Source organism: Drosophila subobscura, chromosome O (genome assembly GCF_008121235.1).
Source record: "Drosophila subobscura isolate 14011-0131.10 chromosome O, UCBerk_Dsub_1.0, whole genome shotgun sequence".
NCBI classification, from domain to species: Eukaryota; Metazoa; Arthropoda; class Insecta; order Diptera; family Drosophilidae; genus Drosophila; species Drosophila subobscura.
Window position 1 is genome coordinate 20868174 of NC_048533.1, and position 14436 is coordinate 20882609.

General features: G+C 47.9%; 1 protein-coding gene across 4 annotated transcripts in view; it reads right to left on the minus strand.

Annotated features, from left to right (window-relative positions):
- LOC117896780 overlaps positions 1 to 14436 on the minus strand; it is a 44445-nt gene that overhangs the window by 18638 nt on the left and 11371 nt on the right. Inside the window, exon 1 of one of the 4 annotated variants that reach the window (XM_034805275.1) lies at positions 8195 to 8326. The exons of 1 other annotated variant lie outside the window; for it this stretch is intronic. The gene's annotated coding sequence lies outside the window, so the exon portion shown is untranslated. Of the gene's footprint in view, positions 1 to 8194; positions 8329 to 8908; positions 8986 to 14436 lie in introns of those variants that run through there. 2 more of the 4 variants (XM_034805264.1, XM_034805274.1) reach the window with 2 other exon arrangements.

The window sequence follows — 14436 nt, forward strand, 5'->3', positions numbered from 1 at the left end:
CCCAAAGAGGAGAGAGGAGCTTCGGCCCAGGATGTGCTCGTAACACGCCATAATTGCGTTATCGAATGCCAGTTTTAATGAAATTTAACGTTGACTGTTATGAAATTAATATGCGGATAGCTCTGAAGCTGCAAATGGAGCAGCGCAGGAGAATCCATTGACCAAATGAATTATAGATTTTCCCCCTGGCACACACGAACACACATGTGTGTGTGTGTGGGGGAGCATGCAGAAAGATAAAGGGGAATGGGCATGGAGCCTGTTATGCTCTGTTCTGTGCTCTCCTGTCAATCCTTGTGCCAAAGCATATTCCTTACAACGACAACAATCCAACCAGCTTGGCACCAGCAACAACGACGACTACGACGACGACGTTTGTGCATTAAAAGCAAAATCCTGTTGAAAATGTAGCACAATAAATAAGCAATTGATCCCTCTCTCTCTCTCTCACACAGCGTTAAGAGAGGAGCAGTTACTGTTTTCTTTTGCTTTAACGACATACACACATGTACGTGTGTGTCTGGACTTTATCGACGGCTTAGCTAAAAGGGGCGGAGACCCAGGGCTAGTCCATTTCACGGTACAATCAACTTTGGCCAAACAATTTTATAATTGCCTGCCAGCCTTACGTACCGCAATTTGTATGGCTTTCAATTAACGCCTCAGCATGGAAAAAAGCGCAAAAAGGTTGAAAGAAAGCAGGAAGGAGACCTGGCCAGGAGCCAGCAGCAGAATGTACAATAAAATATTTGCCATCGGAGTAACAATACGAAAATCAATACCGATTAAGCGACAAGCACAAGCCAGGGAGTCGACTCTGCACAGGACTCCTTCAATGGCAGGAGAATGGCTTTGGCTTTGGCTCGGCTTGGCTCTGGTTTTTTATTTATTTATGCGGACTGAGAGCTGTGGGTTGTGGGGCGTTCTTGCAGCTTGATGTTGCAACATTTGGTGGGTTGCCCACCCACCCACACTGCTGTCAGACGCCGCCGCTAATGTGAGCATGAAAAATTACCACACAAAAATATTTTATGCACACAACAAGCAGAAAGGGAGATGGATCCTGAACGAGATATTGCCAAAAAAAAATATTATGTGCATATAAATGGGGGCACACATACCAACCACAGTACCGCCATCCGACATAGTGGATGATTACAGTGAAAGATGATATATACATATGTACATATGTATTTATGTACATATGAATGTTAAAATGTATGTAAAAATGTATGCTTGGCTGGCACACAGCCAGCCCGAAACGATGATGACTGGCAGGGGCCTAGTTTGGGGCCGGGAAATCATGCTGATGGCGATAATGATGTTATTTATATAACAAATTATAATAGAGCCGATTAGAGGTCAGCTCGCTCACTCTCTACCCCCCTCTTTCACTCTCCCTCTATCTCCTTCTGTGTTTACATTACAACTGCGCTCAGCATGCAGCATTTTCGCTTTTGTTTTCGATTGTTTTGGGTGCGGTGGGGGCTCTGGACTCAATTTCAAATATGTATTTGAAAGCTGTCCAAAATATGGAAATGATAATGACGCGTAAACTAGTTGGTCGGATTTGATTCATTGAATGGCATTTACTGATTGGCAGATGGAACAATTTTTCTGGACAGCAAAATTTCCATAATATCGCGCAAACGCAGTGGAGTTGGTTCGTTGGTTGGGGCAGGCAGTGAATTCCATTAATGTTTGATAGCCCTGTGATATCTATAATTAAATTTTCAGGTCATGTCGCATCAAAAAGGGTTCAAACTGTCCAAAGTCTCGCGACTAAGGGAACTATTGCCAGTCTTTGGTTGTATTTTTGTGCGCGTTTGGGGCTTTAATTGTAACAGACTCCCTCCAGACCAGCATTTGTGGGTGTTTGATTATGGACATGTGTATGGGGTATGGACACACCTGCCAGCCCTAGCCGCGAACTGGCCGCAATGACGTCATTACGAATGGCGGCAAGTGCCACTCAGGGCCAAAGAGGGCAGGCTACCAGCCACTCAACGAGTCATTTCAGTTTGGTTGGGTGGCAGTGCGGGAGTCGGGCACAGCGGCCCAGCAACTGGCCAACTTAATTAGTATTGAGACCCGCAACAGGACGCTCGTTCTCTCCCCTTCTCTACTTGGACTCTCCTTGGACTCTTGTAATACATTAAGTGCAATTATAAATACTCATCAAGCAAAGAATCCAAGTAGTTTAAGCGCCGGCCCAAGAAGTGGGACAATAAATAATGCGAGAAAAGTACAGCGGCGGCAGCGGCTGGGTGAGGGACAGCAGCGAAAATCAATAAACAGGAAAAGCAAAAGCAAAGGCAGAGAAGCAGAATCAGCAGCAGAGCCAGAGGCAGAGCCAGCAGCAGAATCAGCGGCAGAGGCAGAGCCAGCAGCAGAATCCCAAGCAAAGGAAGAGAGGGAGAGACAGACAGCAAAAGCGACCCAAGAAGACAGCAAATATTTGAAGGCATTGCTGAAAGTGTGACAAAGTTGGGGAATGGTGAAAAGTGGCCCAGGCACAAACACACACAGCCAGAGGAAGAGCGAGGGAGCGCGAGAGTGGAAGAGCGAGGGAGAGACAACTACAAAGCGACTGAGAAATAAGTTCTCGTAGTTTTTTCTTACATTTTCTTTCGAGCCCCTTGGGGTATTTGGCACATCATGACCTTGCCAGTCCTTTTTTTTTTGATGAGTTGTCAATGGCCACAGGAGTGGCATCCAGGCAGTCCTCAGATAAGTATTTGGGCCAAAAGTGTTGCATAATATTTGCCCTGGCCCCAGGCAGCAAATGGCCAGCAAAGTTTCACACAAAAAGCAGCAACACACAGAGACAAGAATTTGTGGGGCTATATATTTCACTCTCATTTATTGCATTGTGTAATTTGCATTACGTTTGCAAAAACAATTGAAAGCAATTAAATTCGAATCAATCATTAAATCGAGTGCAATATGCCTGGTGCCAGAGCGTGGTGGGGGAGGAGTCGGTGGTATAATATTTAATCGCATTCGATCAGGAATCTGCTTTTTGCGGGCAGTTATCGGGGGTCATTCGGTGCGTAATTTGATGCTGGCCATGGCAATAATTTGTTTGCTTTTGTTCCATGTGACACCTGCCAACAGCGGAAACTGCATTAAGTTGATCAAAGTTTGGCCCAAAATTGAGCACTTTGTGCGGCGGCACACATTTTGTTTAAATAACATTTATGGCCAGCAGCAGGAGCAGCAAAAGCAATTCAAACTTGCCAAACACTTGAATTGCCAGACGTACGCTCCTCGAAGAAACAACAGGCGATGGGTTGACGGGCTGAAGGTTCCAGCAATCCCTTCACCTCTCTGCCACTCTGTCACTGCGCTCTGAGCCGAAACGGGAAAACAACAAACCAAAACATGTTGAGAAGGAGGTCCCTGACAACAAAGCATAAATATTCATGGGAATAGTTAGAATGAAAGGGGAGCGTCAGAAGGAGAAGGATGCCCATGGACAGATGCCTCAATAGAGCATGTGCACAACCATCCATACATACATATATGTATGTGTATGTGTAAATGTAGTTAGCATTTGTGTCCCATCTGTATGTATCTGCGTCAACTTCCGCCCAGAATGACACTTGATGATGAAGATTTTGTTGCTTTCACTTTTGCCAGTGCCCCTTTGCACGTTCCCTCAACCCGCTCTACGCTACTCGTTCCCCTTTGCCCGATCACCGTTGCTTGTACTCTCTGCCCGTTCCTCGCTCACCGTTCCACGCTCCCTCGACTGCTTGCTGTTGTTGCCTTTGTCTTGATTGGCATAGACGGCAAACGAGAGAGTATAGAGACATGCATGCATCATGGTAGATAGTGGTGGTACTGTGTGGGTTATGTTGGGGCAATACTTTTTTTTATCTTTTTCCATTCGGGTGTCAAGCGCCTGGGCACGTGCTGTGGCGACAGGCGACACAAAAGGAGCAACGAGAGGAGCAACGAGAGTATCAAATGGATGGAGAGGTGTCAATGCAGCTGGCAGCCAAAATGGCAAACAGCAGAGGCAGCAGCAGCAGCTGTCAGGCAGGTGGCTCCTCCATTAGGCACACTCTCGGGTGATTATCATATGTAGGCATACCTCGGCAGACGCACAAAATTGAGTAAGCCCGAGATGAAGCCAAAGTTCAGCATTAGAGAGGAAGCCAAGAAGGCCAGGAGAGCGAGGAGAGAGCTGACTACGTCGTTGTCGTTCGTAGAAAATGTCATCAAGCCATCAGCAGGAGGCTGCCTTGGTTCCATGGCAACCAGCCAGCGCAGGATCTGCCTAGGCATTCGCTAATGCTCGCCTTCATTGGCGCCAGGCAAAAGTTAAAAATTCAAATCAAGGCAAGGACAGACACGCAGGGACACACACGGGCACACGAGCAAAGAGTTTATCAGGGAAACATGAGTGATGGCAATGGCGGCTGTCATTCATCTTGCATACTAATTTAAAATACTTTTGCACGCGCAGGAGCGGCAGCCTTCAGCAAGGACAGGCAACGGCAACACACACACCATTCACCAACACCAACACACATGCGGTGCTGTTACCCATTTCCGCTTCTGGCAGCAGCACAAAAGCCACTCCAAAACCCGCCATACCGACAGCCCGTCAGCCCGACTTTCCAGCATGCCTTCAGGATGTGTGCCATGTTTATGGCCCCCGCACGTTCCACATCGCTCTCGCTCTCTCTCGCTCGCTCTGTCGCCCTCTCTGTTCCTATCCCACTTTCTGCTCTCTCTATTTCTTACTTATTTTCTACCACTCCCTCTCCCCCACTCCCTGCCTGTGTGGAAACAAAGACAAGCAAAAATATTTTTGCCGTTTTTAGTTGTCGCAAAAGTTTGTCCTGTGTTTGTGTTCCTTTGGCTGTATCTCTGTGTGGGAGTGGTACTAGACATGTGTGTGTGTGTGTGTGTGTGTGTGTGTGTTTAAGAGCTTTTCTTTATTGTGTATTTGTTTGGCATTTTGCTTGCTGTCCGAAAAAGTACGAGAGCCAACAAGAGAACGCTGTCCCCAAAAAATGGGCACAAAGCATATCGAATGCCAGGGGGAGAGGTTGGCAGTGGGGGGATTACAATTTTCTACTATTGTTTAACGTTTTTTTTCTAATCCAAAATTACATGCTCAATCCACGTTAATGAAGTGTGGGGTACAGCCAAGAGCAGTTGGAAATTGAAGTGGGGAAAGGACAGGCATAAAACACTCGACGGATAAATATTTTCTACCCCGTCAGCTGTGGCCTCCTTCATCGAGCCATACATCTAATATCCCTCTGCACAGTCCTGCCCTGCCCTGTCCTTCTGGCATTTTTGTTTTTATTTGTTTTGTGTGTGTTTTCCTGCCGTTGTTTTTGTTGCTTCCCTTTTTTGTGGGGTTCTTGTGCTGCCTGTAGGGGACGTCGTCCATTCATTTCATTCCCTCCCATTGTATATAAATGCAAATTGTTATTGATTATGCTCCACATAAAACTATAAAAGACACACCAACTGTCACACACACGCCCGTTCTTATACACATTCCCATTGCTCCAGGGCATGCCCCCCGCCTCCTGCCCCAGCCCATTCCCTTGGAGTATCTTCGATTTTGTTGTGCCTCGGGGGGGTTTTGCTCTGTGCCATAATAAATTTTGAACATTTTGCCATTTTTGACACAGAACCCTTTGTGTGTGGGCAACAAATTCAATAAGAAGCAAACACAAGCTGACAGAGAGAGAGAGAGAGAGAGAGTCAAGAAAAACTATTTTCATTTGCACGCCAGTTTAGAGGCAGTAAACTGAAATATTACACAGCCAGAACTCATGCCCATAAATTCATTTTGAAATGCACTTTGACTGCTTGACTTTACGCTCAAGCGCAGACGAAGCCGAAAGTTGAGAGCAGCTCCCCCCCCCAGGGTCATATATTATACAAGAGACAGAGACAGAGAGAGAGAGAGGGGAGAGTGAGCGGGAACAGGTTGCAAGTACGTAGAAAAGAGCTGGCTGGCATCGACAGCAGGCGCCTGTCATGCAGAGTTTTGGCAAACAGTTTGCTTGCGGCTCTGCGAAAACTCAAACAGTTTAGCACAAAACTTTTCCCACTGACATGCTGCTCCCCGCCGAACGAACAGAAGTTGCCGCTCAGGCACAAGGGGGGGGCCTAGACTACTCTTTCCCAATCTGTGACGCAGGAGACATAATGACTTTTGTAATTACAAACCCCAAGCAGCACTCCCCTCGCTGCTGCTGCCGGAATTACCTGCTGCTGAATCGGCGGCTGTCCAACTTTTAATTGCTGATGCATGCAAAATCTGAAATCAGCGAAATTCGATGCACTACAAACCGCAAAAGCACGCAGCGAGGGGAGAGTTAAGTGCTAGATGGAGGGGATTGGGGTTTGAGTTTGGGTTTATGGCAGATATTTACTACGCCAAGAAGTAGGTTGCGGCATGACATCCCTGAGTGGCAGCTGATTGCTGCGTTTCGTGCACTTCACTTGACGCGTGCGAAATCTAATTTTACATTTTAACCCGAAGAGCGGAAGAAAATTGCGAAATGAATGAGGCGTGGCAGGCGGGCAGATGCAAAAATTGTTTAGTGAGTCGCTCTGCTCCTCGTTGCTGCCACACAATTAGGCAATGCCATTATGAAATTATGAAAATGATGAAATTATGAAAACTGAAATGCGGCAAAAGCATGTGAAAAAGTGGAGAGGAAAGAGGCAGACACACACAGAGATCGGAATTGCTGAGGAAATAATTTACTTTTCAACTCATAAATCATGAAAAATTCAGGGAAAAACAATTACACAAACGCAGGCAGGGGAATTACGTTTCTTGGCCATAGATTATGGCAGCTAGAAGCAGATAAACTGAGCTCCAAATTGATTATAAATATTGCAACCAAAACAGCTGCCCTTTTCTCTACCCTAAGAAACTTCTCTAAAAACATAAATTAAAAGCCAAAGCTCACAAAAGTTTCGTAACTTTTGAGGCCAACGCACAGGTGGACACTGGCAAAAAGTTTCGTGAAAACTTCATAAAACCCGCAAACGAGAGACCACAAAGACCAAAAGCCGATTCAGTTTCAGCTGCTGCTGCTGCATCGGGAGCGGTTGGGGATTGGGGATAATATTTCCATTTCGAGTGGTGCACATTCGTAGGGGGAGTTTAATTAAATAAAGCGTAGTAAACCGCCGGGGCAGGCTTTTCATTCAATTTGCCATCGAAGCCAGCCGCACGGCCACACAGCGACTGGCAGTGGCATTGCCGCCGGGCCCCGGAGCTTGCCCCGGCGCAACACACAACTTTTACGAGCGCCAATTAGTCGAATTAATGCTTAAATTTGATTTGTATTAAGCGCTCGAGCAGTTGCCCCAGCGACCAGGGGAACAAGCATCCTGCCACGGTGTCCTTGCTGCCATGTTGTTTGCCGTCTCGTTAAAATGCGAGAGGCATGCCGTATATGTAGATACATTTTTATTTTAAATAACTTATTCATTAGCTGGGAAGGCGACAAGTGTGGGCGGGTGCCTGGAATTATTCGCTTTCGAGCATAATAAATTGCCTTAAAAAGGAGCAAAGAGGAGCCGCTGCCAAAGATAGCAAAACTTGGCAGCAATTTGGAGCTGCCTTTTGTGCCTCTCCAGGTGCTGCCTTTGTGGAGAGCGAGATAGCAGCACTCATGTGTGTGTGGCAAGATGAAAAAGTGTTACTTTGTGTCAAAAGGAAAAGGCAGCGCAGCACACACGTAGCAGTCGCCAAAAAAAAACACACTCCAGTGTCTGTGCCCAGTGGAGGTTGAAAACGTGGCAGCTAAAGGTGGACACGGCACAGGCACTGGCGCTAGCTGTGCGCTCGGGCTACACATCGAACGACTGCGACTGCGACCACGACGAAGAGGAGCTCCGACCACTGCTGAGTCTTCGGCTGTTGCCTGGCTGGCTCCGTTTTCCTGGCACATAATCATTTACATAATATACATGAGCAGCACAATCAGCACTGGCACAGGCACAGGCAGAGGAACGACCAAAGCAAAGCCAGGATAATTTCACTCTCACACAGAACGCGCTTTTTGCTTTTCGATTTTTTTTTCTTTCTTTATTTTTTGGTGTATTTCTTGCTTCTTGCTGTGTGTGTATTTTTCGAGCGGAATATTGTTTCGTTTATGTAACCGTCGGTGCGGCGCGCACATTTTCTAATTCATTTTACTTTTAGGATTTCGCGTGGCTCTACCCAATCCTCTTTCTCCTACTCCGCCGCTGCCCCCACTGCTTTTTGCGTTGCCAACTGAGCGACGAGCGAGCGCGCGCCTAGCCAACGTTCCGTTCTGCCGCGTTCCGTTTCTGGTCGAGTTCGTGGAGGGACTGCTGCAAAAATGTTTCGCCAGGATAAGGCAGAGCGAGGGAGAGCGAGAGCGAGCGAGCGCTGAGTGAAAGCTGCGCTTCGTGTGGAAAGCTCTGCGAAAGCTGCGCGGGTTGGCTGAAGAGTTGGCAGCACACAGAACACCAAGGAGCTGCCACAGCTGGGAGCTCTTTGGAGCTTTCCCCTGGTTACATTTCACTCAAGCTCTGGCAGCTCCACTCCCCCCGCGCTCAAAGTTGAAGCTTTTATTTCTAATTTAGTCAAAGCAACTAAGTAAAACGTAACGCCAGCAGCAGCAGCAGCATAAACATGAATTATGAGCACAGATTTGCGCACAAAGTTTCAAAAAAATAAAGCTCGAGGCGGAATCGCGGCGAGGTCATAAAAATTGGTGTTAATATCAATAATCTAAGCCCTAACCAGCACTCCTGCCCCCCCGCGTGCTCTGCTGTCTGTTGCTGTCTGCTTTAATTAACATCGAAGCGCATGCGAGGCCAATTAACCGAAAACCCAACTCATACCCCACAGCCCTAGACGGGCTAATAACTCAAGTCAACTCACCTTTAGTAGGGGGTTAGCTGGTGTGTGTCTGGGTGTGTGTGAGCCAATCAGTTGCTTGGCACAGTCATCATCGAGAACTGCAAAGAGCGAGAAGGGAGAGAGAGAAAGCAGCAAGAGATTCATTAGTATGCAGCCGGCAGAGAGTTCGAAGGGGAGCAGCTAACAACTGGCAGCAGAAGTCGTGTAAAAAACGCATATGTCAATTAAAAGCCTATAACAAAGCAACAACAAACAAACACAACACGACGGACTACACGTTGCATACGACACGAAGCACAAATCAGCTTTTGGGGCTACACAAATCGTTGCACGCAAAATGCAAAAGCAATGAACGGGCTGGCAGGAGGGAAGAGCGAACAGAATTTGAATTGGAAGTTGAAGTTGCAGAGGGAAAGAGGGAACAGGGGTAGAGGCCAGTCCCAGCCACTTACCCACACAAGTCACGTGCTGGCTGGGAAACGACAAAAACACGCGCTGCCAATGTGCCATGTGCCGCACATGGGACTCTCCACTCCACTCCACTCGACTCGGATCGGTACAGTTCGACTTGTATGGGTGTGGGAGCGGACTGCGACTATAAAAATGCATTTACCTTTTGCTGTGTGCCAAGAGAGGGGAGACGGGGTAGTGTGTTGAATAACTAAACTGAAAAATATTATTTTGATCATTTGAGCGCAGCAAATTTTATTCATGAAAAGCAAGGAAATTGCTTGGGGCAAATAATCGAATCAAAGGGGGGCAGGAAAAGCGGAAATTCCCTGCCCAAAATTGGGTCAAAGTCGAGGACTAATAAAGTTCAGCACATCCAGGTATGTGGACAGCGTTATGTCATGACATTTGGCAATTATAATTGAAACACTTCCGCCGCACCCCCCCGGCCTGGAACTTTCACAGGCAATTATGCTGAGGTCAGGCTTGAGCTTCAATTACTTGTTGGATTGCAGTCTCCCTGTCTGTGTGTCTGTCTGTCTGTCTGTTTGTGGAATTGCAAACAATTAGCAGCAGGAGATTTAGAGCGGAATGTCATAGTCCTAATTGCCCAGGAGCACACATCCACAGAGGGAGGAGCGAGTGGGAGCTGCAGAATGTAATGCCGGAGACATGCAAAAATTACACATCCGCAACTGCAGCAGCCACACATCGTTGTCGGCCTCTCACACAAAAGACACTCCACTCCAGCCAGCCCAAATTCAATAAACAAGGCGCTCGTACGGGCACAGGACACACTCATTTGCCTCCTGCCTCCTGCCTCCTGCTCTTCCCGGTGTGCAACGAGGCTCTCTCGTGGGGCAACTCAAGAAGTTCCAGCTGGAGACAATTGTTGGGCAATGTGCGGGCAGCAAAACAAAATCAATTGCAGCTTCACAGTCCTGTCCGCAGGAGCCTCTTTCCAGCCTCCCTCCGCTGCCCCAAAAAGTAGGCAATATAAATTTGCCCACACACACAGCTGCCATGTGTCTCACACACAAACACTCGGGCTGCTGCACACATTAAGCCATTACTCTGCAGACTGTGAAGTGGTCAGTAAACGACGACAGGCTGCAACAACAACAGACAACATTTATTCCATGCTGGCGCGGGGTTTTTGGTCAAACCCCCAAACTGCGTGCGTGCTGCAAATTCAATTCAAATCTACACAAATGCCTCTGGCCCCCACATGCGTGGGTTAAGCCATCAATTGCCAGCTACACTCTGCCTCCCCACCCCTCTGATGCACTGAAGTGTGAGCAGCCAACAGCCAGCAGCAGCCCTCCACTGCCACGCTCCATTGAGCGCTCCGCATGGCCACATGGCACATCGCAAACCAAACGCTGAACGTATTTTGCCAATTACACATCGACCACCTTTGACAGTCGCCACGGCAGTGGGCATCGCATCTCAAGGTGCAAAATGGATGCTCGAAAACAATGGAGACTGATTTAATGATGCCACCGCCTGGACAGTTGGTAAGCGGAATTAATTAAGGCATGGAGCAGGCTCTACATTTCAGCTGCCACAATGGCTAGTGGGCTAGGAAATTGTGGGGGAAGTGGCCAGGAAAGTATGTCTGTGGCAGCAGCAGGAAATTGAATTGATTAGCTATCATTTTTCGTGCTTTAAGTTCCCATTTTCAACACCTTCCGCAGCTCTCAACCGCTTTGACTTGTCCTTAAAGCCCACAAAAGTTCGTTGAACTCCGCGCTGCTCGCTCCTCGTTCCTCGTTTCCTGGGCAGCCTAATGCATAATTAAGTGTGTGCCACCGTGAGTGCGTTTTGTGTAGCTTTGAGGGAGAGAGAGCGGGATCGAGCGGGAGAGTGCGCTTCAAGTGTGCGTGTAACTGACGCTGGCTGCTGCAGCTGCACCTTGTTGTTGCTGACACACTTAGCTCCCAGGCAGCTCCCAGTGCCATTCCCCTGCACAACTCTTAAAGCTGCAATCTCCTGCGCTGCAATTCATTTAAAGGCCGCAAATGCCAGAGTCACGTTCGGCTGCAGCTTAACCGCAAGCATCTGCTTTTCGCATTTGACATTTTGGCTGCGATGTCATCGGCAGCTAACTGTGGAGCCCCCAACGGCGCTAAATGGCTGGCTGGCTGGCTGGCTGGCAGATTGGCGAATCACAAATCGCGCTTGACTTCCGTTCGTTCCGTTCGATTTTCACCCATGGCAGAGGCACAGCCAAAGTCGCACAGTCACACAGTCACAGTCATAGCTGTAGCTGCAGCTGCAGCTGCAGGGCATGCTTGTTGTACACTGCCATTACACGCTGCTTTCATTGGATTGATTTGTACAGCAAAGCCTCAGGGTTAGCTGCGGTTCTCTCCCTCTCTCTCTCTCTCTCTGTGTCTTCCCATCAATCAGTGGCTGCAACATCATTTTGCCTCATTATGCACAACAGCAAAGCACAAGCAACATCATCGTTGGAGGGGCTGGGGCTGGGGCTGGGGCAAGCAACTCTTTAAAGTGGGTCAAAAGGTGATTTTACCCGCCGCATCCTAAGACACTTTTTTCTGTTGTTGTTGCTGTGTGCCGTTTGGCAAATTGCCAACAGCGTCAAGGTTTCTGTGGTTTGCTGTGTGACAGAAGCATTTGCAAGTTTCCCATCAACGCCATCAGACAGCAGAAACTTCGATCTACAAATTTCATGCAGCGCACTCCATGGAGCCCCCCCAATCGCTGTAAACTTGAACTTGATCTTGGAAAACTCAACGCCTGCTGGCATATGCCCGGCCATGCATGTTCTCCGATTATATCATAGTTTTTCCTACGCATTTCCACTCCACTTAATAACAAATTATCTGCCACACAGTGTGTGTGCCGCCCAGTGGCACTGCCAGTCGCGTGTTTTGTCTGCGGAGCACATTTCCATTTTTGTTTCGCAGTCTAAATGCTTGCCACGTCTGTGCGCTGTTGCATGTCGCCCCGTCTCATTGTTGCTGCTGTTTTAGGTTCTGCTGTCAGTGGTTTTAGTTGTTGTTGTTGTTGTTGCTGTTGTTTCTGTTGTGTGTTAGCCGAACAAGCGCACAATTAGAGCGCTCAAAGTCGCGTAACACTCGCCAAATGCCGGCAACTTGGCAGCCACATCGAGCAGCAGTTTAGTCAACGGATCTGACTGTGTGACTATGCACATTTGTACGTGTCATTTGTGCTGGCAAAGGGTATTAGAATGCTGCAGAAATATTACATGGCAGAGCATTATAAATGTGTAGATTTGATGCCATTGGAACAGCTTCCCTGCAGCGTAAACTTTCACCCTGTTCTGGCCACTCAATCAGCATTTCTAGCTTCAAAATAAATTCCCAAATTTGCACTATAATTCCAGGGTGTTCCCTCATTCGTTACACTCTCAGCCGCAGCTTCCCATTTGGCCTTAGCTATTTTTTTTCTCTTTTTCAATTTGCATTTACAATTAGGTTTTTTTTTGTCTACAAAACTTTTATTTATGTGCCCCGCGTGCAATGTTAATTTTTGCAGCTTTCAATTTCAATGAACGGGCATGGAATGACATTTTGTGGGGCACACAACAACAACAAAAACAACAACAAAATCAACAACAACAAAGAGCTACAGTAAAAACCCAAAGCCGTTGACAGCCTGGCCACGATCTCGGGCAGGTTTTCGCAGTGGAAAAGTCTCACATTTTGGTCTCGAGATTGCGCAATTGATTGGCCATTTTTCTGCACCTGCAAAAGCTGCACTCAGGAGAGGGGAGTGGAGGCTTGATGGGAGAGCGGGGGGGACTACCGCTGGGTGCCTAGATCGCAGCGAGTTCGATGGAGTTCGTGCAGCACTTTTTCGCTGGCCAATTTTGTTGTCTGCTCCGATCGATCGCTCGCTGCGGCTGAGGCTCACCTGACTAAAGCCTCGGCAATTCCGTTACGAGTATTCTCTTTCTTTTTTTTGCTATATGCCACGCTTCATTAAGCAATTTGCCGCTCGATCAGCACATTTGGACGCGGCTTGTAGTCGTATTACCACCAGCAATACCTTTTCCTGCCTTGCCTTTCTCTTGCCATTTGCCACTCGCCTCTTCTGCCAGCTCGTAATACTCGTAATCAGCGTTTTCCAACATTATATCTATGGCAGCACTTTCAGCTGTCTTGGGAGTCGTCCGGGTGCAAGTAGACAAGTAGCCCGCTTATCAGCAGTGCCCCCCACAACCCCCTACAAGTGCCCGAAAGTCGCGTTGCAAAATGCCAGAGACAAATTTGTTGAACAGGGCTGGGGCTAGGGCTAGGGCCAGGCCAATTCCGTTTGCAGCTGTCTTTTTTGGGGTAAAATTGCATTGGCAAATCGTTGAATGGGAATGGGTAGGAGGCGGGCGGGCGGAGACTGGAGGCAGGAGGCAGTAGCACTTGGTGGCACTTGTCTGGAACTCAATGCTGCAATTTGTCATGCGATGCCGCTTTTCCCACTCAACTTGCAGCACTCCGCACACTGCCTGGAAATTGCAATTGCAATTGGCGTTGGCATTTGGGTAAATTTAATGAGCGGCGCTTGTAAGAATTTGCGACAATTTGACAGCAAATTGCTGGAGTAGCAGCAGGGAGACAGAGAGAGAGAGAGAGAGAGGCAGAGACTGGAGGCTGCGGCAGCAGCTGCTGTTGTGTCTGCTTAGCACAATTGTACAGCGCATTTGTGTCAACATTCCTCCAACTTGCAACATTTGTGATGCGCTGCTTATCAGCCACAGACCCAGAGTCGAGAATGAATGTGGGCCAGCCTGATAAGCAGAATATTTCAAATGAGGCAATAAATTGGTTCAATTTACACGCGTAAATCAACCAGAAATGATGTCGACCAAACAACTTAATAATGTATGTAAACAGTTATGTACATCCCCCCACCCCAACCCGACCGCAAAGTGTTCCAAACATTTAGTCAAGCGACGCAGTGCGGACGGACCACACCCCAGCATAGCTGCCGGCTATTCCAGTTCCACATGTTCCATTCCCCATTCCCTTTGACAGTGCCGTCCCACAGTCCCAACGCAGGCCATGGGCAGACCAGTTCAACCGCAACTGTTACAATTTACTCTCTCGCTCTCC